Genomic DNA, 24,277 nt, shown 5'->3' with positions numbered 1-24,277 from the left:
AGTAGTGACTATAGATGTCTCTGTCTGGTTCCTGCTCTCAGGAGTTAAGTACTGAGTCTTTTACAATTAAGTCTGATGTTACCTGTAGGTTTCTTGTCGTTGCCCTTCAGTGGATTGAAGACATAAATCTCCTCTGTCTGGTTTGCTCAGATTGTTTTGAAATATAGATGTTAGACTTTATCAAGCACTTCTCTGGCTCTGTTGAGATGATCACGAATTTTCCATGTCATTTAGTTAACATGGCTTTGCCCTGGTTTCTCCTCCCCATTAGCATCTGTGTTCTCTCTCTGAGCAGTTGCCTTAGACAGTGGATGGGCTCTCCTCATGGGTTGCGGTCATCTGTTACTCAAAGTACAACATCAGCCTTTCTTCCCATCTATTTCGTTCAATTTTTGTTGTTTTAGGCAGGTTATAAATTTTGTTCTTCCATCTAATCTGGAAGCAGAAATCTTCAATTATCAAATGTTAGGTGACTGGAAATCCTGGTTCTTGTAGAAACTAATGTTTCTCTAGTGTCTCATAGCAAGTCATTATTAATTAATTTTTAATTCTTTAATGTCACCATGTATTTGACCCCTTTTACTCCGTCTACCTCCCTCCTCCTCCCCTACCCCCTACCCTCTGGTAACCACTAGTCTATAGTCCATGTCCATGAGTCTCTGATTGTTTGTCCTGTTCATTTGTTGCTCTTAGGTTTATATCCCATATATAAGTGATATCATATGATTTTCAGCTTTTTGCAAGTGATTTTTAAGATGAAATATATTGTCGTATTAATGAAGCTATTAATAACTCACATAACTTGTGAACTAAGGCAATGATTTATAATGTGATATTTTATAATCTCACATGCCAACTGGTATCTTCCTGGTTGTATTGAAAATATATACACATTTGGCATATTGTGTGATGTGCCTAGAAATGAATGTAGACATTTTTACTGGTTCCAGTATTGTAGTTTTGTACTTTTTTCTCACATGAATATTGGAACCCACTCTGCCCATTATATAACTTGTTTATTCCTCAAAATACTCCATAGCTATCCATACTAATGGATATTCATATTGATTATATATGATTATATAGCTAATATTGGAATTTAATATTTAACTAAATATTGTCAACAAGAAATTCGTTTGCAGCCCTGAGGCAATGTTGCTGCCATTGGCCCTTTGCACATACCTTGATCTTCACATTAATTAACCTCAGTAGTTCTTCAGACTTTTAGGCCCTAACTATGACCCGTGGGGTTAATCTCAACAATTAGGAAGGGCTTGCTAGCTCTTTGATATAGCTTTCTAATATGTTACACTTTTCAGATTTTGATACTTTGATTTGATACTTCAAAATTCTTCTTTGTTGTAATCCCTGGTGGAGGCTTTTGGATTTGTATCTTTATGTGAGATTTTAAATTGATTTTTTTTTCCTCAGGAAATGAGCCATTTCAGCTTCCAGTTTTGTTGTAGGGAACTTTCTTTGGCTTTGTAAACCAAGGTCATTTTGTGTTAACTACTCTACTCTTTGATAATGTCATTTTGAATCTGCCGTGGCCAAGTCCCCACATTTCTATTCCTGTCTGTGGTTTTCTTGATTAATATCATCCATTTATATTAAGAAGTGAACATTAGAAGTGCTTTCTCAAATTTCCTTTAAAATATTATTGACAAGTCTACGACCATGCCACCTTGAACGTGCCCGATCTCATCTGATTTCTGAAGCTAAGCAGGGTTGGGCCTGGTTAGTACTTGGATAGGAGACCACCTAGGAATACCAAGTGCTGTAGGCATTAAACAAATATATTATTGACGTTGTTGATTATATATGGATAATGAGTGAATTTTAAAAAAATCAATACAATAATGCAACTACATGAGTGTTTCTCATCCTGGTCACAGTTAAATTAGCAGTTACATAATAGTTTATTTTTGTTTGCAGTTTTCCAGAATATTCTATTTTCTGTGCAGATAACAGAAAAACAAATTGTAAATTTATTTTTAGGAAATTTAAACTTCTTAAATGTTCTACATGCATTCTTATTTCAATAGTCTTTGGACAGTAATTATTGATATTCGGGGACAAAACATAATTTTTAATAGGAATTTAACATGTTATGGACATGATATTTAGCAATTTTTTGTTGTGCTAATATCATTGCTTTTGAGTTTCTATTGATTTTCAGTTTTCAAATGTATTTTCATGTGTCATCTCCTTTGGTACTCATGATATATCTGTGCTATGGTATTATTAAATTTCATTAATACATGTTTGTTTCAATAATTAAATGAGAAAATCCGTATGGAAGTTCCTAGCATAGTTCTGTCAGGTAAGTAATCATTAAGCAAATATTATTAGTGTTGTGTTGCTAACTATTGCTGCTGCTACAATTACTACTATGGCTATTATGTTTATTAGTAACACAAAAAACACTTTTTAAAATTAGTTTCAAGTATACAGAACATTGGTTACACATTTATATAGTTTATGAAACACCGCCCCCCCCACCTCTCCGCCCCACCAGTTGCTCTATCTTCTCTCTGGCTCTACACCTAGCCATTACCTTACTGATGACTGCGCTCCCTATGTCATGCTTCCCATCCCCGTGACCCTCTATCAACTACTAATTTGTACTACAAAGAGCACTTTTACTTACCACTTTCTCAGTCATTTCTCAGGCAATTCTAGGATAAGAAATTAATAACGATTTTATATGATGAGAGATGTGAGTGAATTTGAACACTACTGAGATTTCATCTAAGAACCCATAATAGCAAGCAAGTGATCATTAAGTCGGTGTTAATTGTCAATGGTAATGGTTAATGATTATGATTTTTATTAATATCAAATTTTTCTTTATACAAATAGAAGCTTTTTATTAAAGTGACTTGTTGAAGCTGCTAGACGCAGTAAAAGTGAGTGTTGTAAATTTATTTTCTTTTTCTATTGGTTTTTTAATGATCCGTACACTTATGTCACAGTAGTGAGTCTAAGATACACACACACAACTTTTGCATTCCTATTCCTTTTAATAATGTTAACTCATGGTAACTTAATATTGAAATTCGTTTTCTGTGTTTAAACATGTACTCTGTCCTTATAATAGAAATCAGTGTGCCAACATCTGCATTTCTGTGTGTGTCTTGTGTGTGCCATTTTGCAAAATATTGCATCAGACTATATAATATGGTTAATTCACGAATGTGAAAAGATTTATACCATTTCAGATCAAAAGCATTTTCTGTTTTCAAATTCAACTCTGTAATTAAAGTGGTATACATTTGGGTTAATGATACAAACTGAGGATGCAAAACAATTTCTAACATATACATGTTTTCCTACATACCACAATATCTTGCATTTTTGTCTAGCAAGTCTTTTAATTATTTGAGCAATAATCCCATGTGTTAATTATTTAGCTTTTGACAATACCATTGAATCTGGTGTGGCAAATGTTCTTACTCTCTTTGGGGATTTTTGGAACAATATAACTCATTCATATTTAGATCTGAAAAATAAAATCACTTTGTAAAGTTTCCCTGAACATCTTTGTTCTCGGTGTGCTTTGGTAATGATGGAATTTGAGCAAAATCAACATCCTTCCTTATAAAGCAGATCTTTCTCACCTGCTGATTTTGGTACATATCATACAGTCTCGTTTTCCTCAGGAAAGCCATGCTGTATTCTTAATGATATCTAGAAATGATAAATGTGTTCTTAGCAATTTTCTTCTATTGATTATATTTTTATCCCCCTTGTCTTTGCTATTATTATTGAACAGTATAAAATAGTATTTTTTCCAACCCAACTTCTCTGTGAGTTCTTATATTTAGAGCATTCTAGTTAGATTATTACAATTTCGAGTTTTTATGAATTGGATTTAAATAAAGCCTTAAATGATCAATTATTAACTGGTTTAGAATGCAATGCTAAACAAATTTTGGCAGAAACGGAATCTAATCTTGTGATGATAAAATTGTTTTTATTTCTGTTATTTTTCAGATAACAAAAGTATCTTGTCCTTTAGCTACATAATCATTCACCAAATGATGCTCATTTGCTATTACAACTACTAACACTTCCATAACTAATATGACAACCAATTTTACAAGTATTTCTAAGATAAAATTAAATTTTTACCTTTTAAAGGGTGGGAAACTGTTGGATATTTAAAGGATATACAGCTTGCTGATGTGCCACTCCAAGTAGACTTTTGATAAATACATGTCTAATGATTTTTAATGAAAGTTTCTGATGGTCAACATATCTAGTAAAATGGGAACCTAGTGTTTAATGATTAATTTATTACTTTTTATAAATGCTGTCTTACATATTTTTTTGTCCATGTGTAGCTACCTGGAGCTTGACATCTAAAAGTGTTTGCCATTGTGCCACCTAGACCCCAGGCAACCGTGAGTACTTTTATGCTTTTAGTGATTAAGGACAAGTAGTGGGATAGTGAATGAGGGTAAGTCCTCACTAAGAAAGACTTTGTCTAGGTTCACATCGTGTGAATGTGTATGGTAAATCCGAATAGGAAATAACTAATGTCATTAACATATGTGCCTTTAGTGGAAATGGCTACTAATTATATAGGCATTTATGAATCTCCGTCACCTTCTAGGTTATGGAGATACCTTTCTTTATTCAAAGCTCAAAAAATTCTATGGTATAAATCAAGTTTATATAATTTAAAATTTTTTTTATTTAAGTATACTTGATATACAAGCCTATATTGATTAGTTTCAAGTGCACAATATGATTTGACATTTTTATACCTTACAACATGATCACCCCACTAATTTTAGTAATCACCAGTTACCATGTAAACTTATCACAATATTATTGACTATATTTCCCTCCCCTTTCACCTATCTCCCCTTCTCTTCTTTTCTGGTAACCATCCCTTTGGTCTTTTTCTGTGTCCATTTTTGTTTTGTTTTGTTTTTAGATTCCATATATAAGTGAAACCATATCGTATTCGTCTTTCTCTGACTTATTTCACTTAGCATAATTTCCTCTAGATGCATCCATGTTGTTGCAAATGGCAAGATTTCATTTTTCATTGATGTATAATATTCCAGTGCGGCAAGGTTTCATTCTTTTTATGGCTGAATAATATTTCATTGTACATATGTACCACCCCTTCTTTATCCATTCATTCATCAATGGACACCTAGATTGCTTCTATATCTTCGTTATTGTAAATAATGCTGCAATGAACATAAGGGTGCATATATCTTTTCAAATTAGTGTTTCTTTTTTCTTTGGATGAATACCCAGAAGTAGAATTGCTGGGTGGTATGGTATATCCATTTTTAGCTTTTTGAGGAATCTGTTTTCCATAGTGGCTGCACCAGTTTTCAGTCCCACCAACAGTGCTCGGGGGTTCCCTTTTCTCCACATTTTCGCCAACACTTGTTATTTGTTGACTTTTTGATAATAGCCTTTCTGACTGCTGTGAGGTAGTATCTCGTTGTGGTTTTGATTTGCATTTCCCTGATGATTAGTGTTGTTGAGCATCTTTTCATATGTCTGCTACTGGCTATCTGTATGTCTTCTTTGGAGAAATGTCTTTTTGTGTCTTTTGCCCATTTTTAATTAGATTATTAATTTTGTTGTTATTGAGTTGAATGAGTTTCTTACATATTTTGGATATCAACTTCCTATCAGAGATATCATTTGTGAATATATACCCCCATTCAGTGGGTTGTCTTTTTGTTGAAGGTTTTCTTTGACGTGCAGAAACTTTTTATGTTTGATGTAATCCCAAGTGTGTGTGTGTGTGTGTGTGTGTGTGTGTGTGTGTGTGTGTGTGTGTGTTTGGTTTTGTTTTCCTTGCTCGAGAGGACATATCCAAAAAGATGTTACTCAGACTGATGTCAAATAGTTTACTTTCTATGTTTTCATCTATGAGTTTTACAGTTTCAGGCCTTACATTTAAGTCTTTAACCCATTTTCAGTTTAAATAAGTTTATATAATTTTGATGATTAAACTAGTCAAAATCCAGTCTAAATACTTTATATGAAAGGTTAGTAAGCATCAAGTTGATGTAAATATTGGTTATTATTATTTTTTATTATTACTCTTAATATCAAAATGTTAATCATTATTTCAGTGATGGGAAATATTGGTGAATATGGAGTGTAGTAAATTGTTCATGGGCCCTAGTGTAATGAGTGATGTAGATTTTATTGTTTGAAAGAATGAAATGTCTTTAGTGATTTTTATTAATAATAGATGTATGTAGTATGATTTCAGTAAGTAGTGAACTTAAGCAGAATAAACACACTTTTCTATATTCCATGTAAGTATTTTAACTGATGTGAACTTCATGGTATATTTATTTTCAAAACCTTTTACATCTACGAATGAGAGTTTATTACTCTGCTATAAAAGTAGCTAAAATGTATGAGGGGATACACATAGTTTTTATAGAATGAGATCATGGTATGTGCATTCTGTTATCTGGTCAATCCATCAAACATAAGACATGGATATTGATCTATATTTTAAATGGTGTACTGTGTTTGTATTTTAAAATTCAACTATTTAATCCATGTGGGATACATTTGGTTTTGCAGTATTCATTTACATGAATGTAAATTTAAAAAAAAAATTGTTGAATCACATACAGGTTCTCCATTCTATACAAGTCACATCTGTATAAGTTGCTAAGCTACTCCCACAATTTAGTAATTGCTAAACTTTTGATGGTTCTGTTTAGGAAAGGGGGAGGCAAATTATGTGCCTTACTCATTTCATTTGTCTGTTTTTTTAACAGTCACAACTATTTTTATTCAGTGGTTATATACGTCATTTTTTTAAGTTTCCTTTAATAAATGACAGAGTTTTGATTATAGGGTGCAAATTTAGGATGTTGTGGAATATAAACATCTTTAAAAAGTTCTGTTTACTTATCCTGCACATGATCAGTTATGCAACCCAGCCATTTTCAACTCAAGAAAATTATGCTGCTTCCTTCATGACAGTATACACAGTACACGATAGGTTTATTCCTAGCAGATGTATATTTTTCTTCTGTTTTGAATGAATTCTTATTTTTGAAGTCTTAAAGGACTTTATGGTTCTTTTTGGTGGTATTCAAGAAAGCAGGATTTATTTGTATGCTGAGTTCCTACCAAGTTCAGGAGGATTTTGCTTTCAGTCCATCCAAGGTGGCTCTGGCTTTCTTTTTCTATAGGGAAAAAAAGACAATTTAAGAGAGAAATTAAATTTAACAAGTAGGCAAAATTCCTGCAGAATTTATTTTGGTATATGGGTCAATGAAAGAATCGGCCTGGAAGCTCCAGCTACGTTGTCAATACTTAATTATCACTACTGTTATTGCTTCTGTTACTGTCACTGCTGCCACTGTTACTACCAATACTAGGACTATTTCTGTATTCTTTGCTAACATTAATGGCAGGTTCCATTATTACCCTTTATCCAGTAAGAAATCCCAGGATTCATAGAGGATTATAGATTTCCTATTATCCCAAAACAAGCGGTAAAATTGTATTGATTTTTAAGGATCTAATAATTTTTATATGACTACTAAAATAAGGAAATAATTTATAATGAGATATTTAGTAATTTCCCACCAAATATTGCTTCCCCACCACATCCCATTTTTAACCAGTGATATACCTGGTAGATATCTTTCAATAATATTTTTTATGAGAAATATTATTGAATGATAGCAACAATATCCATGTTAAATTACAATGCCAGTGGTGTGTGGGTTGGTTTGTATGCTATATAAAATGTAGAACACTCATGGCTTGTCATTATGTTTTAGTTTACTTTCCAGAAAACTTCATGGATACTCATACCAAAAGAAATATATTTTTATTTATATTCAATTGAAACTTGAAGCTGCAGGCAATGCATGGGGATGTGGGTTAATTAGGCGCAATTGACAGTCTTTCTAAATGTTTTCATTGAATTCTTTACAATTTTAGCCAAAACCACAGTGTTTAGTAATACCATTATAGGTTGTGCATATTTATATAATATTTGTTGTATGCTGTTGCTAATGTATTTTATAAATTACCTCTTTTGAGTTTGTTTTAGCTACTGGGTTAGGGCCTGCATGTGAGACCAAAGTCAAAATTGTCTGGGTAGGAAAAAAAATGATTGCGGTAACTAGAGCATTATTGCTGCTCGTTGATACCATTGGATCTTGGAAACCCACTTAGGCCCCAGAAAACTGAGAAGCCCCTAGAACCTAAACACAGGCAATGGAATAGTGGGATTTTTTATCTTTTCTAATAGTAGGTTAATATCTTGTGTGTTGGTAAGTAGTCTCTGAATTGGGAATTGCTATGGTATTAAAAAATAAGAGTCTTGACAGCTGCAGTAAGGAACGTTGTGATAAACTATTCAGTGATGTGCCTATGTCTCATTTTAGGTTACTCAAGTATCTTACATAGGTTGCTCCATTTAGACTTAATAGCAAACCTGTGATATAACCTGAATCATGATTTTAATATAATGCGAATGTTATCTCAAGCAAATGAAATGATCTCCAAATGTATGTTAAGCACTCGGCCTGTCTGATGAGAGAGTATTGAGCAGATGTTAATTATTTGTTAATCAAATTGAACAATTATAATGCATTTTCAGAAGGAAATCATTGTTTAATGTAGAAAGATTATACAAGATCCCGCAGAAAAGAAATGGTATAAATTGTTTTCATTTTTATGAACTGAATTTGTCTTAGTTTTTCAAAATAAATGTATTGCTGTTCTTCTATAATTAGGGAACCAGAGAAAATATTTTTAATATTGAAATATATTAATTTTATACTTCTTTCTTAACTACTATTAACTTCCTGATTTCTTAAAATTAGAAAAAAAACACTTTTCTTAGTCAAACAAGCTTATGGTTTGTCTAACAAAACAAACTAAATAGCTTTGTATGTCTTCACATATTGAAATTTGTTCTTCCTAACAACTTACAATTTATTATTTCTCTTTTGAATACATTCTTATTTTTCTTATTTTTGTTTCATGCTTACTGCCAGAAGAAAAGGGAAAATAATTGACTTTTTCATCTTTCTGACCTGCCTCATTTTCTTAGTTATCAACCAATTCTTTTAAAAATTTCAGAATATAGGGACAGAAAAATATAGTTTCAACAATCAGAATTTCGATTAGGGTAGATGATATCCAGAAGTGAGAAGACAAAAAGACAGATCCCAGGTCTAAATTCATTTCTCTCCTGGAATTAACAAAGATAAAAGTTTAGTTTCTTCTAAAGTATGGGAAAGGGAGGTAAATTTCTCTCCTCTCATCTCTGATGTATCTCTACTTCTTGTTATAGAATATTCGATGTTCTGTCACTGTTTATATATGTGCCTTGAAGAAATTCATGGGGAGAAGAAAGATGTGGTAAATGTGTTGGAAGATTTTGTTTAAGCTATAGAAAGAACCAAAGCATTTTCAAATTTCCATTCATACCACATGAAAAACTAAAGGTTAGATAACATAAAGATGTTTTCTAATAGAAGAAAACAGAAAAGGAACAATCTTTTTCTCTCTTGGGTGTTCATAATCACTCAGGTAAACATAGAGCAGATGTGGAGGAAGGGATGCAAGTTGGAGAGCAGTGGGTCTCCATTATCTAGAGTTATGGGAAAATCTTGGTACAATTATCATGATTTGGTAGGGAGACAGATGACAGCTACTTTGAGAGCATGAGGATAACTGGTCAGTTATTCTGTCTAGAGGACAAGCTGTGTGTGGTGCCCTTCCCAGAAAGATGCCTACTATTTAATCTTTGTTCAGTGGGTGTCTCTCTGGATAAATTGCTGCTCAACAAGAACATTCTTTGTGGTGGCCTTTGGACTGTGTAGGTGGATGCGCATGTGTCCCTGAATTGCCTGCCTTCAACTCAGGGGGGCCCTGCTGCCACCCGGAACTTGGGCATCCTGAGATGATTTCAGTAACCACTGCAAACAATGTGAACAGCAGCAGGTTAGAGAAGATAACGATGCCCTCGGATAAAAGAGAAAAAAGACTGAAGCTTGTTTTCTCTATATCACATGATCATCTAGGAAAACAGAGCAGACGAGGGATTCCCACCAACTGAGGGTTGCGAGTTAGATGGTAGAGTGCTCAGTTAACTGTAATCAGTTTATGCAAATATCGTGGATAGTGCTATTGTGATACGGTGGGGAGAGAAATAAAAGCCATATTTGAGATTTCACGGGAGACTGGCCACATCCTTTTCCTTGAGCCAGGCTATGTGCAGTTCTCTGCCCAGAAATGCCTGTTCCCTTCTACTGCATGTCAATACACCTTTCTAAACTGAGTGATGCTCAACAAAAGTAACGTTTTCATAGGCCTTTGAATGCATGTAGAGATGTGTGTATGCTTGAGTTTTCTGTCATGACTCCGGAGGACTGAGTGTGATCTTGTATATTCAAGATGATAGGAATACCTACAAGATAGATAAAAAAAGACACCTGATAATAGAAGAGAAAAAAGGAGAAACCTCATTATCTCTGGATTTTTGTAATCATACATGAAATCATAGAATACCCAAGGGCATCCCCAATTTGGGAGAGGGCAAACTGGAGGGTGGCCATTTTACACTATCTAAGGTAAAGGAAAAATCTGGATAACAAACATTATGTTGTGTTAGAAGGCTGTCAATGATAAATTTATAAGTGGGATGTGGTCTGGGTAGCACCTGCACCTTGAAACGATGCTCTGCAGAGCACTACCCAGCGAGTTGATGGTCGGTTAGAATACATGAAATCGTGGCTACCTGGGTAGAGAAACATTAGGAAAATTGTTTGTGGTGACCTCTAGACCTAGTGGGTAGACGTGCATCTGTCTCTGATTTTCCTGCATTGACTTGGAGGTCTCGCAGCCAAGTGGATCTCAGGCATCCCAAAGTGATTTCAGTGATCTATATGAACAGTGTGCAGACCAGCAGGTTAGAGAAGATAAAGATGCCCACTGATGAAAGAGAAAACAGGGTCCAGCTTGTCCTCTCTGTGTCATCATGATCATCTATGTAAAGAGAGCAGATGAGGGATTCCCACTGATTGATGTTAATGAGCTGGATGGTAGGGAGTGAAATAGTCACAGTGTATGCTAATATTCTGGGTACTGTTCAATGTTGTTGAGTGAGAAATGAAAACAGTATTTGAGATTTTAGTAGACACTGTGCAAGCCAAACCATGAAGCACTGCTCTGTGTGGTGTCCCACTTAGAAAGGTTCAGATCACTTAGACTATGTGTAATTTGGGCCTTTCTGAGTAGAGCAACACTCAGCAAGAACACCGTTTGGTTTGGCCTTCGGACTGGGTGGATAGACATGCTTGTTTCCCTGTGTTGCCTGCCTTCCACTAGGAAGGCCCTGCTTCCACTTGAATTTCATGCAACATGAGATGATTTCAGTGATCCATTGTTAATGAGGTAAACACCAGCAGGGTGGGAAAAATAAAGATGCCCTCAGATAAGAGAGAATACAGGCTCAGGCGTGTTCTCTTTGTATCGTCCTGATCATCCAGGTAAACAGAGCAGGTGAGGGATTCCCACTGATTGAGGGTTGTAGTTTTGCGTTATGGTGTTCAGATAGTCTCAGTTTGTGGAAATGTGTTGTGATGTGGTTGAGAGAGAAATGAAAACAATATTTGACATTCCAGAGGCAACAGAGCAGGTTCGCCACAATGAAGCCGTGTGCTGTGCTGTGCCCTACCTGTAAAGGTGCTGATCACCTAGACTGTGTGTAATTGGTTCCTTTCTGAGTAGAGCAACACTCGGGAAGAAAATCATTTGAGTTGGCCTTTAGATTGTGTGGGTAGCTGTGCATGTGTCCTTGAGCTGAGTGCCTTGAACTGCCTTACAGCCACCTGAATCTCAGGCATCTTGAGATAATTGCAATGATTCATGCTAACCATCTGAACAGTAACAGTATAGAGAAGATAAGGATGCCCTTGGATGGAAGAGAAAACAGGGTCAAACTTGTTAATGTTTGTGTCATCATCATCATCCAGGTAAACAGAGCAGATGAGGGATTTCGACGTTGAGATTTGTGAGTGGAAGGTAGGGTTGTCATATAGTTTCCATTTATTCAAATATATTGGATAGTTTTGTCATGTTGTGGGCTGAGATATGAAAACTGTATTTGAGATTTCAGTGGAGACTACGCAGGTCTTCTTCCATGAGTTCTTTGCAGTGCCCTACTTAGATAGGTGCCTCTTTGTAGTCTGCATGTAATTTGTATGATTCTCTGTAGAGCAATGATCAGTAAGAACATGGTTCAAAGAGAATTCAAGGGAGACTGAGCACATCCTATCCCTTAAGCCAAGGTGTGTGAAGTACTCTGATCAGAAATGCCTGTTACCTTCCACTGCATGTAAACAGGTACTTCTGAGCTGAGTGATGCTCAACAAAATCAACATTTTCGAGGCCTTGGACCCACATAGAGATGCATGTGTTCCTGAGTTTTCTGTCTTGAACTCAGGAGCATCATGGCAGGCAGGCATCGGGGTGCAATCTTGGGCATATTCAGGGTGATTTTAGTGTTTTTTTTTCTGTGAAAACAGGAATACCTACATGTTAGAAAAGATAAAGACACCTCACAATAGAAGAGACAACAGGAGAAACCTCCTTGTCTCTGGGTTCTTGTAATCCTTCATGTGAGCATAGAAGACCCAAGGAGATGCCCACGATGGGAGGGCTGAAAATTGGAGAGGTGTTGGTAGACACTGTCCAAGGTAATGGAGGAATCTTCACAACAATCATTATGTCATGTTTGAGGGCGGTTGATGATACATTTCAGTTGGAATGTGGACTAGGGAAGTAATACCACCTTGAAGCCATGATTTGTGCAGTGCCCTACTTAAAAAGGTGCCAATTGCTTAGACTACATGTAATCGGTGCCTTTCTAGGTAGAGCAACGCTCAACAAGAAGAATATGGTAGCTTTGGAACTGTGGGTGGACCTGCATTTGCCCTTGAGCATCCTGCCTTCAACTTAAGAGGGCCGTGTTGCATGTGGATCTCAAGTTTCCTGAGATGATATCTTTTTTTATATAATTTTTTTTAAAATTAAAAATAATATGTCTGACATTGTTCATGGAAATGCAGTAAATTTCAAGTATACAGTTCAACAGTATGTTGTATATATGTTGCATCGTGTGTTCACCATTCAGATTTCTTTTTGTCATCAAATATTTGACCCCTTTGTTCCTACTACCTCGCCCCTCCACTCTTCCCTCTAATAACCACTAATCCACTCTCCATGTCCATGAGTCTTTGCTTGTCATGTTTCTTTATTGCTTTTGGATTTATATTCTGCATATAAGTGAAATCATGTGGTTTTCTACTTTATCTGTCTTATTTTGCTTGGCATCATTCTTTCAAGATCCATTCATGTTGTCACAATTGGCAGTATTTCATGTTTTCTCATAGCTGAGTAATATTCCTCTGTATATATGTACCGCATCTTCTTTATCCAGTCATCTGTCTTAAGACACTTCAGTTGCTTCGATGTCCTGGCCATGGTGAATAATTCTGTTATGAACATTAAGGTGCATATATCTTTGTGGGTAAATGTTTTCAAGACTTTGGGGTAAATACTGAGAAGAAGGGATTGCTAGATGATGTGGTACATCGACTCTCAGTTTTTTGAGGAACCTCCATACTGTTTTCTGTAGTGATTGTACCAATGCGTAGTCCCACCAGCAGTGTATGAGGGTCCTTTTTTCTACATTCTCTCCAACACTTGTTATTTTTAGTCCTGTTGATGATAGCCATTCTAACAGATGTGAGGCGATATCTCATTCATGCTTTGATTTGCATTTCCCTAATAGTGAAGTTGAGCCCTTTTTCATATCTATGTTGGCCATTTGTATGACTTCCTGGGAGATGTGTCTGTTCAGGTCATCTGCCCATTTTTCAATTGGACTGTTTGTTTCTTGTTATTAGGCCCTTATTGGAAGCATTGTTTGCAAGTATATTCTCCCATTCAGATGGTTGCCTCCTTGCCTTCTTGATGGTTCGTTTAGCCGTGTAGAAGCTTTTAATATTGATACAGTTCCACTCATTTATTTTTGCTTTGACTTCCCTTGCCTTTGAGGTCAAATTCATAAAATACCCTCTAAGTCCAAGGTCCATGAGTTTAGTACCTATGTTTTCTGCTATGCAATTTATTGTTTCAGGTCTTCTCATCATGTCCATTATACATTTTGTGTTTTCTTGGTGTTAGGTGCCAGACAGTAGTCAAGTTTCATTCTTTTGCATGTGGCTTTCCAGTTTTCCCAGAACCATTTATTGGAGAGTCTTTCCTTTCTCCAGGGTATGTTTTTGGCTCCTTCGTCAAAACTTATTTGCACATGTAAACAGGGGTTTACTTTGGGACTCTCACTTCTGTTCCACTGATCTCTGTGTCTGTTTTTCTGCCAATACCATGCTGTTTTGTTGATTGTCACTTTGTAGAAGAATTTGAAGTCAGAAAGAGTGATAGATTCCTCAAGTCTTGTTCATTTTTCCCATCCTTAAATGCCTTCAGTGATACATTGCTGACAGTGTGAACATCGACTGGTTAAGAGGCTAAAGATGCCTTCTGTTGAAATAGAAAACAGGTTCCAGATTGTTATTTCTGCATTGTTATGGACATCCAGGTGAACAAAGAAGGTTAGGGATTTTCAACAATTCAGGATTACGAGTGGGGTGTAGGATGTTCAATTAGCCCTATCTTATGCAAATGTTTGTAACCCGTCATGATGTGGTGGGGAAAAACAAGATATCCGTATTTAAGATTTCAAGGGAGAATGTGCAGGTCACCTTTCATGGAGCTTTGTGTGCTGCCCTATGAGATAGGTGCTGATCCCATAGTCTACGAGTAATTTGTCTTTCCCAGTAGAACAAAGGTAAGTAAGAACATTTTTTGAAGAGATTTCAAGGGAGACATACCATGCCTTTTGGCTTGAGCCAAGCTGTGTGCAGTTCTCTGTCCAGAAATGCCTAGTCCCTCCCGCTGAATGTGAGCAGATACATCTGAGTTGAGCGATGCTCAATGAAAGCATCATTTTCAGAGGTCTTGGGCCCACATAGAGATGCTCGTATTCCTGAGTTTTCTGTCTTTAACTCAGCACCGTCATGGCAGGCATCGGGGTGGAATCATGGTGATTTTAGTGTGTGTGTGTGTGTGTGTGTGTGTGTGTGTGTGTGTATTTTTTTTTTTGTAAAAATGGGAATACCTACACTTTAGAAAAGATGAAGACACTTCACAATAGAAGAGACAAGAGGAGAAACCTCATTGTTTCTGGGTTCTTGTAATGCTTTATGTGATCGTAAAAGACCATGCGAGGGCTGCATATTGGAGGGGCGTCAGTAGACACTGTCCAGGGCAATGGATATATCTTGATAAAAATCATTATGTAGTGTTGAGGGCAATCAAAGCTACATTTCAGAGTGGGATAGGGATTGGTCAGGATCTTTTCTTTGAAGCCGTGCTCCATGCAGTGCCCTACCCAACAAGGTAGTGATGGCTCAGACAATGTGTAATTGCTGGCTTCCTGGGTAGAGAAATGCTCAGGAAGAACATCGTCGTTCACAGTGGCTTTGAGACTGTGTAGGGGGACCTGTATGTGCCCTGACTTTCCTGCCCTTAACTCAGGAGGGTCCCTTTTGCCTCTTGGGTCTCAAGCATCATGAGATGATACCAGTGATCCTTTGCTGACCATGTGAACAGTAGATTTCAGTAGACACTGGGTAGGGCCTACACATAGAAACCGGCACTGTGTGGTGCCCTACTTAGAAAGGTGCAGATTGCTTAAACTAAGTGTAATTTGTGCCTTTCTGAGTAGAGTAACACTCAGTAAGAACATTGTTCACGTTGGCTTTTGGACTATGTGAGTGGACATGCACGTGTCCCTCTGTTGCCTGTCTTCTACTCTGGAGGGTCCTGCTTCTGTCTGAATCTCAGACATCCTTAAATTATTTCAGTGATCCTTGACTATCATTGTGAACACCAACAGCGTAGAGAAAATAAAGATGCCCTCGGATAAGAGAGAATACAAGCGTAAGCTTGTTCTCTTTGCATCATCATGATCCTGCAGTTCAACAGAGTTGGTGAGGAAGGGCCCTCCCACTGATTGAGGTTTGTCAGTGGAGGGTAGGGTTTACAGACAGTCTTTATTTATGTAGATATTTTGGATGTTTTGTGATGTCACGGGGAGAGAAATGAAAACTCTACTAGAAATTTCAGTGGAAGCAGTACTGGTTTTACTCCTCAAAGCTGTGAGCAGTTCCATAATTAGATAGGTCTGATCCCATGGTCTACATGTAAATTCTGTGATTCGCTGTAGAGCATCAATCAAAATGAACACTTTGCAGAGAATTCAAGAGAAACTGGACACATTTTATCTCTTAAGCTAAGGTGTGCGCAGTGCTTTTCCCAGAAATGTTCCTGTGCCCTTATACTGCATGTGAACAGGCATTTATGAGGTGACTGATGCTCAAAAAAGGCTATGTTTTTGGAGGCCTTGGACCCAGGTACAGTTGAGCATGTGTCATTGAATTTCTTCCCTTGAGATCTAGAGAACATGACAGGCCTCTGAGTGCAATCTTCGACAAATTAAGGTGATATCAGTGTTTTCATTTTTGTAATAACAGTAATATCTACATGCCAGAAAAGATGAAGATACTTCATAATAGAAGAGGAAAAAGTAGATAACTCATTGTCTCTGGGTTCTTGTAATCCTTCATATGATTGCAGAGGAGATGCCCACCATGGGAAGGCTGCAAATTGAAGGAGCAATGGATATATCTTGATAACAATCATTGTGTGCTGTTGAGGGCAATCAAAGCTAATTTTCAGACTGGGAAAGGTATTGGGCAGGATCTTTTCCTGAAGCCATGCTTCGTGCAGTGCCCTACCTAAGAAGGTAGCAATGGCTCAGAAAACGGGTAATTGTTGGCTCCCTGGCTAGAGTAATGCTAAGGAAGAGCATCGTTTATAGTGGATTTGAGACTGTGTAGGGGAACCTACATGTGCCCTGGCTTTCCTGCCTGTAACCCAGGAGGGTTCCTGTTGCTAGGTGGGTCTCTGGCATCATGAGATGATAGCAGTGATCCTTTGTCGATCATGTGAACAGCAGCAGGTTAGAGAAGATAAAGATGCCAGAGGTAAGAGGAATAAAACTCAAGCTTTTTCCCTCTGTATCATGATCATCCAGGTCAGAATCCAAGGGATTCCTACCCATTGAGGGTTGTCTTTTGGTACGATGTTGAAAATGACTCACTTTCTGGAAAAAGGTTGCATGATGTTGTGATGAGGTTGCAAGTGAAATGAAACCTGTATTTGAAATTCCAGTGGAGTCTGGATAGGATCTTTACATTGAAGCTGTGCGCTGTGCCCTGCTTGGAAAGGTCCCAGTCACTTAGACTATGTGTAATTGGTTCCCTTCTGAATAGAGCAATGCTCAGCAAGAACACCTTCATGGTGGACTTTGCACCATTTTGGGGGATGTGCTTGCTTCCTTGAGCTGAGTGCCTTGAATTGAGGAACCCTTAGAGCCAACTGAATCTCAGGCACCCGGAGATGATTTTAGTGATTCATGCTAACCATGTGAACAGCACAGGAAATGGAAATTAGAGATGCACTCGGGTGGAGAAAACAGTCTGAAGCTTGTCATTTTTCTGTCCTCATTCTTTGGTCAACAGAGCCAGTGTTGGATTCCCTCAGATTGATGGTACCGAGTTTGATGGCAGAGTGCTCAAATACTGACAGTTTATGCTAATATTTTGCATAGTGATTGATGCTGTTGAGAGAGCAATGTAAACAATAATGTGTGATTTCACCACATACTGGGCAAGTCATACATATAGAACCATGGCACTGTGCGATGCCATACTCAGAAGGGGCCAGGTTACTTAGAATGAGTGTTGCCTGAGCCCTTCTGAGTATAGCAATGCTCAGTAAGAACATCATTCGCGTTGGCCCCGGGGCTTTGTGGGTAGACACGCACGTGTCCTCCGTTGCCTGCCTTCCTCTCTGGAGGGCCCTGCATACACCAGAATCTCAGTCTACCTGAGCTGATTTCAGTGGTCCTTGACTAACAATGTGAACACCAACAGGGTAGAGAAAATAAAGATGCCCTAGGGTAAGAGAGAATACAAGTGTAAGCTTGTTCTCATTGCATTGTCATGGTCCTCCAGGTCAACAGAATAGGTGAGAAAGTGCCCTCCCACTGATTGAGGTTTGCCAGTGGAGGATAGGGTTTCACATAGTCTCGATTTGTGCAGATATTTTGGATAGCTTTGTGATGTCATGGGGAGAGAAATGAAAACCGTACTTGAGATTTCAGTGGAGGCTCACTGGTTCCTCCTCTAACCTGTGTGCAGCGAGTGCCTTGATTAGATAGGTGTCGATCCATGGTCTACGTATAATTTCTGTGATTCGCTGTAGAAGAAGGATCAGAAAGAAAACCATGTGTTGAGAATTCAAGGGAGTCTGGACACGTCCTTTCCCTTAAGCCACCGTGCGTGCAGCACTTTTCCGAGGAATGTGCCTGTTCACTATACTACATGTGAACAAGCATTTCTGAAGTGAGCGATACTCAACAAAGGCAACATTTTTGGAGGCTTGGACCCAAGTTCAGTTGCGCGTGTGCCATTCAGTTTCTTCCCATGAGTTCTGTAGGCCATGAAGGCATCTGGATGAAATCTTTGGGCTATTCAGGTAATTTTAGTGTTTTCTTTTTTATTAGGAAGAACGGGAATATCTACATGTTAGGAAATATAGGGACACCTCCCAATACAAGAGTGAACAAGACAAATCTCATTGCCTCTGGGTTCTCGTAATCACTAATTGATCGTAGAAGACCGGAGGAGATGCTCACCATGGGAGGGATGCAAAGTTGAGGGTCAATGGATATATCTTGATAGCAATCATTATGTGGTGTTCACGGTGATCAAAGCTACATTTTGCAGTGGGATAGGGATTGGGCAGGATATTTTCCTTGAAGCCATGTTCCATGTAGTTCCCTACCCAGGAAGGTGGCAATAGCTCATACAATGTGTAATTGCTAGCTACCTGGGTAGAGCAATGCTCAGGAAGAGCATCATTCACGGTGGGTTAGAGACATTTTGGGGGGACCTGCATGTGTTCTGATATTCCTGCCCTTAACCTAGGATAGCCCCCTTTGCCACATGTGTCTCAGGCATCCTGAGATGATTTCAGTGATCCATTGCTGCCCATGTGAAAAGCAGCAGGTTACAGAGGTTAAGATGGCACAGATAAGGGAGATTACAACTCAAGCTTGTTCTCTGCATCGTTATGATCATCTAGGTAAATAGAGCAGGTGAGGGATTCCCACAAATTGTGGGTTATGAGCTTTGAGGAACGGTGTTGAAATTGTCTTAATTTACGTAAATATAATGTACTGTGTTTTCAGGAGGTTGGGAACAAAAGGAAAGCTGTATTTGAGATTCTCGTGGAGTCTGGGCAGATTCTTTACATTGAAGCTATGTGCTGTGCTGTGCCATACTAGGATAGGTCCCAATCACTTAGAGTATGTGTAATCAGTTTTCTTCTGAGTAAAGCAATGATTAGTAAGAACACCTTCGTTGGTGGACTTGGACTCTTGTGGGGAGGGGGGAGTGCATGTTTCCTTGAGTTGAGTGCCTTGAACTGATGTGTCCTCACAGCTACCTTGATCTCAGGCATCCTGAGATGATTTCATTCAATCATACTAACCGTGTGAACAGCAATAAGAAAAAGAAGATAGAGATGCCTTCGGGTGAAGGAGAAAACAATATGAAGCTTCTTCTCTTTGCATATTCATCCTTTCCCTGCTAAACAGAGTAGGTGCTGGATTCCCTTAGACTAATGTTAACGAGTTGGATCGTGGAGGGTTAAAATAGAGTTTATGCAATAATTAGGTGCAGTGATTGATGTTGTTGAGAGTGAACTGAAAACGGTATGTGCGATTTCGGTAGACACTGGGCAAGGCCTTCACGTCGAAGCCCGACACTGTGCGGTGCCCTATTCACAAAGGAGCAGATTGCTTATACTGCATGTAATTTGCGCCTTTGTGAATAGAGCAACGCTCAGTAAGAACATCGTTTGGTTTGGCCTTTGGACGGTGTGGGTGGACACACACCTGTCCCTTGTTGCCTGCCTTCCTCTCTGGTGGGCCCTGCGTCCACCTGTATCGCGGGCAACCTGAGGTGATTTCAGTGATCCTTTTATTAAGAATGTGTGAACACCAACAGTGTAGAGAAAATAAAGATGACCTCGGATAAGAGAGAATACGAGCTCAAGCTTGTTCTGATTGCATCATCATGGTACTCCAGGTCGACGGAGCAGGTGAGGAAGTGCCCTCACACTGATTGAAATTTGCCAAGTGTGGTGTATGGTTTTTCACATAGTCTCTGTTTATGATGTTTTGGATCGTGTTGTGATGCAGTATAGGGAGAATAGAAAACCCTACTTAAGATTTCAGTAGAGGCTCACTGGTCTTCCTCCTCAAAGCTCTCTGTTCAATGAGTGCTCTAATTTGGTAGGTCTGATCCCATGTACTTTGTCTATAGAACAAAGATAAATAAGAACGTTGTTTGTGACTATAAGGGAGACTGGCCACATGTTTTCCCTGTAGCCAAGCTGTGTGTAGTGCTCTATCCAGAAATACCTGTTCCCTCCAATTGCATGTGAACAGGTAATTCTGAGCTGAGTGATGCTCAACGAAATCAATGTTTTTGGAGGCATTAGATCCACATAACTATGGGCATGTTCCAGAGTTTTCTGTGTTCAACTCGGCAGCATTATGGCAGGCATCGGGGTGCGATCTTGGTGATTTTAGTGTTGTTGTTGTTGTTGTTTTTTTTTTTTGTAAAAACTGGAATACCTACACATTAGAAAAGATTAAGACTTCTCAAAATAGAAGAGGTAACAGGAGAAACCTCATTGTCTCTGGGATCCTATGATGCTTCACGTGATCATAGAAAGACCCGAGGAGATGCCAACATGGGATGGCTGCAATTTGGAGGGCCGTCATTTACCACTGTCCAGGGCACTGGATATATTTTGATAAGAATCATAATATGATGTTGAGGATGATCAAAGTGACATTTCAGAGTGGGATAGGGATTGGGCAGGATCTTTTCCTTGAAGCCAGGCTCTGTGTAGTGCCCTATTAAACAAGGAAGCAATGGCTCAGATAATGTGCAGTCACTGACTTTTTGGGCAGAGCAATGCTCAGGAAGATCATTGTTCACGGTGGCTTTGAGACTGTGTAGGGCGACCTGCATCTTCCCTGACTTTCCTGCCTTTACTCAGGAGAATTCTCGTTGCCTATTGAGATTCTGTCATTGTGAATAGATACCAGTGATCCTTTGCTGACCAGATGAACATCAGCAGATTAGAGAAGATAAAGATGTCAGAGATAAGAGAGAAGGCAACTAAAGGTTGTTCTCTCTGCATCATCATGATCATCGAGTTCAGAATCCGAGGCATTACATCGCATTGAGGGTTGTTGTCTTGTGCTACAATGTTGAAAATGTCTCACTTTCTGAAAAAAACATTGTATGGTGTTGTGAGAATGTTGGGAGTGAATTGAAAACTGTATTTGAGATTCTTTTGGAATCTGGGCAGGTGTTTTACACTGAAGCCTTTTGCTGTGCTATGCCTTACATTGAAATGTCCTGAACACTTAGACTACGTGTAAGCGATTCCTTTCAGAGTAGAGTAAAGCTCAGCAAGAACACCTTCATGGTGGACTTTTGTACCCTTTGGGGGGATGTTCTTGTGTTTTTGAGCTGAGTGTCTTGAACTGAGAAGACCTTACAGCCAACTGGATCTCAGGAATCCTGAGATAAAATCAGCGATACATACTAAACTTGTGTACAGCAACAGGACAGGAGAGGTAAGGACGCCATCATTTGAAGGAAAAAAAAAAACAGTCTCCAGCTTATCCTATTTGCATCCTAGCTTCCCTGGTCAACAGAGCAGGTGCTGGATTTCCTCAGACTAATGGTGACGCATTGGATGGCAGAGTGTTCAAATAGTCATTCTTTATGCTAATATTTTCGTAGTGATTGATGCTGTTGAGAGAGCAATGTAAACAAAATGTGTGATTTCAGTAGAATCTGAACAAGGCCTACACAGAGAAGCCTGGCACTGTGTGGTGCCCTAGTCAGAAGGGGGCAGTTTTCTTAGACTGTGTGTAACCTGCGCCCTTCTGAACAGCAAAACGCCCCTTAATAACATCAGGTTGACCCTTGGTTATATTGGGAGGACATGCACGTGTCCCTCTGTTGCCTGCCTTCCACTGTGGAGGGTCCTGCTTCTGACTGAATCTCAGACATAATGAAATGATTTCAGTGATCCTTGGCTATCAATGTGAACACCAACAGGGTAAAGAAAATAAAGATGCCCTCGGATAAGAGAATATGAGCGTAAGCTTATTTTCTTTTTACTGTCATGATCTTCCCAGTAAACAGCCAGGTGAGGAAGTACCCTCACACAGAATGAGGTTTACCAGTGGAGGGTAGAGTATTCACATCATCTCTATTTCTGCACATGTTTTTTATAATTTTGTGATGCTGTGGCGATTGAAATGAAAACATAGTTGAGATTTCAGTGGAGGCTCACTGTTTCCTCCTCTAATCTGTGCACAGTGACTGTCTTAATTAGATAGGTGTGGATCCATGGTCTACATGTAATTTCTGCAATTCGCTGTAGAGCAAGGATCAGAAAGAAAACGATTTGTAGAGATTCAAGGGAGACTAGACACGTCCTTTCCCTTAAGCCAAGGTGTGTGCAGCGCTTTTCCCTGGTTGTGCTCGTTCACTTATAAGACATGTGAACAGGCACTTCTGAGGTGAGCGATGCTCAACAAAGGCAACATTTTGGGACACTTGGACCCAAGTTCAGATGTCGTGTGTCATTGAGTTTGATCTCTTGAGTTCTGTAGGCCATGAAGACCTCTGGATGCAATGTTGGCTCTACTCTAGGTGATTTTAGTGTTTTATTTTTTATTAGTAAGAATGGGAATATCTACATCTTAGAAAAGAAAGACACCTCAAAGTAGAAGAGAACAGAAAAAACATCATTGCGTCTGGATTCTAGTAATCATTCATGAGACGTAGAAGACCCAAGGAGATGCCCACCGTGGGTGGGCTGCAAATTGGAAGGGTAATGAATATTTCTTGATAAGAATCATTATGCGCTGTTGAGGGTGACCAAAGCTATATATCAGAGTATGAGCGGGATGGGGAAGGAACTTTTTCTTGAAGCCATTCTCCATGCAGTGTGTTACCCAAAAATTGAGCGATGTCTCAGACAACAGGTAATCACTGGTACCTGTGTAGAGCACTGCTAAGGAAAAACATCGTTCACAGTGGCATTGAGTCAATGTGGTGATACCGGCGGGTGCACAGATTTTCCTGCCTGTAATTCACGAGGGACCCTGTTGTCACATGGTGGGTCTTGTAATCTTGAGATGATAAGAGTGATACTTTGCTGTCAAGAAGAAAAACAGCAGGTTTGAGAGGTAAAAATGCCACAGATAAGAGAGAAGACAAACTCAAGCTTGTTCTCTCTGCATCATCGTGATCTTCCAGGTAGAGGGAGCAGGTGAGGGATTGCCACCTATTGTAGGTTGCGAGACCTGTGGAACGGTGTTGAAAATGCCTCAGTTTATGGAAATAGATTATCCTGTGTTGTGACGAGGTGTGAGAGAAGGGAAACCTGTATTTGAGATTCCAGTGGAGACTGGGCAGGTTCTCTACACTTAAGCGGTGCCCTGATTTGTGCCCTTTTTGGAAAGTTCCCGATCAGTTAGACTACGTATAATTGGTTCCCTTTTGAGTAGAGCAACGCTCTGGAAGAACAGCTTCGTTGGTGGACTTTGGACCATTTTGGGGGAATGTGTTTGCATCCTTGAGCTGAGCACCTTTAATTGTGGAACCCTTACAGCCAACTGAATGTCAGGTACCCGGAGATGATTTTAATGATTCATGCTAACCGTGTGAACAGCACAGGAAATGGAAGTTAGAGATGTATTTGAGTGAAGGAGAAAACAGTCCGAAGCTTGTAATTTTTCTTTTCTCATTCTTTGTCTGGTCAACAGAGCTGGCCTTGGATTCCCTCAGACTGATGATAACGATTTGGACGGTAGAGTGTTCAGATAGTCATCGTTTATGCTGTTAGTTTACATAGTAATTGAGCTGTTGAGAGAGCAATGTAAATGATATGTGTGATTTCAGTACATATCGGGCAAGTCATACATAGAGAACCACGGCACTGTGCGGTG

General features: G+C 38.8%; 1 pseudogene; it reads left to right on the top strand.

Moving 5' to 3' along the window:
- The first annotated feature begins 1,667 nt into the window (after positions 1-1,667).
- Positions 1,668-1,786, top strand: LOC112472576 (annotated as a pseudogene).
- The last annotated feature ends 22,491 nt before the right edge of the window (positions 1,787-24,277 follow it).

Source organism: Pteropus alecto, unplaced genomic scaffold (assembly GCF_000325575.1).
Source record: "Pteropus alecto unplaced genomic scaffold, ASM32557v1 scaffold1099, whole genome shotgun sequence".
Taxonomy (NCBI): domain Eukaryota; kingdom Metazoa; phylum Chordata; class Mammalia; order Chiroptera; family Pteropodidae; genus Pteropus; species Pteropus alecto.
Note: the sequence above shows the minus strand (reverse complement) of the source record. Positions and strands in the feature narration are given on the sequence as shown.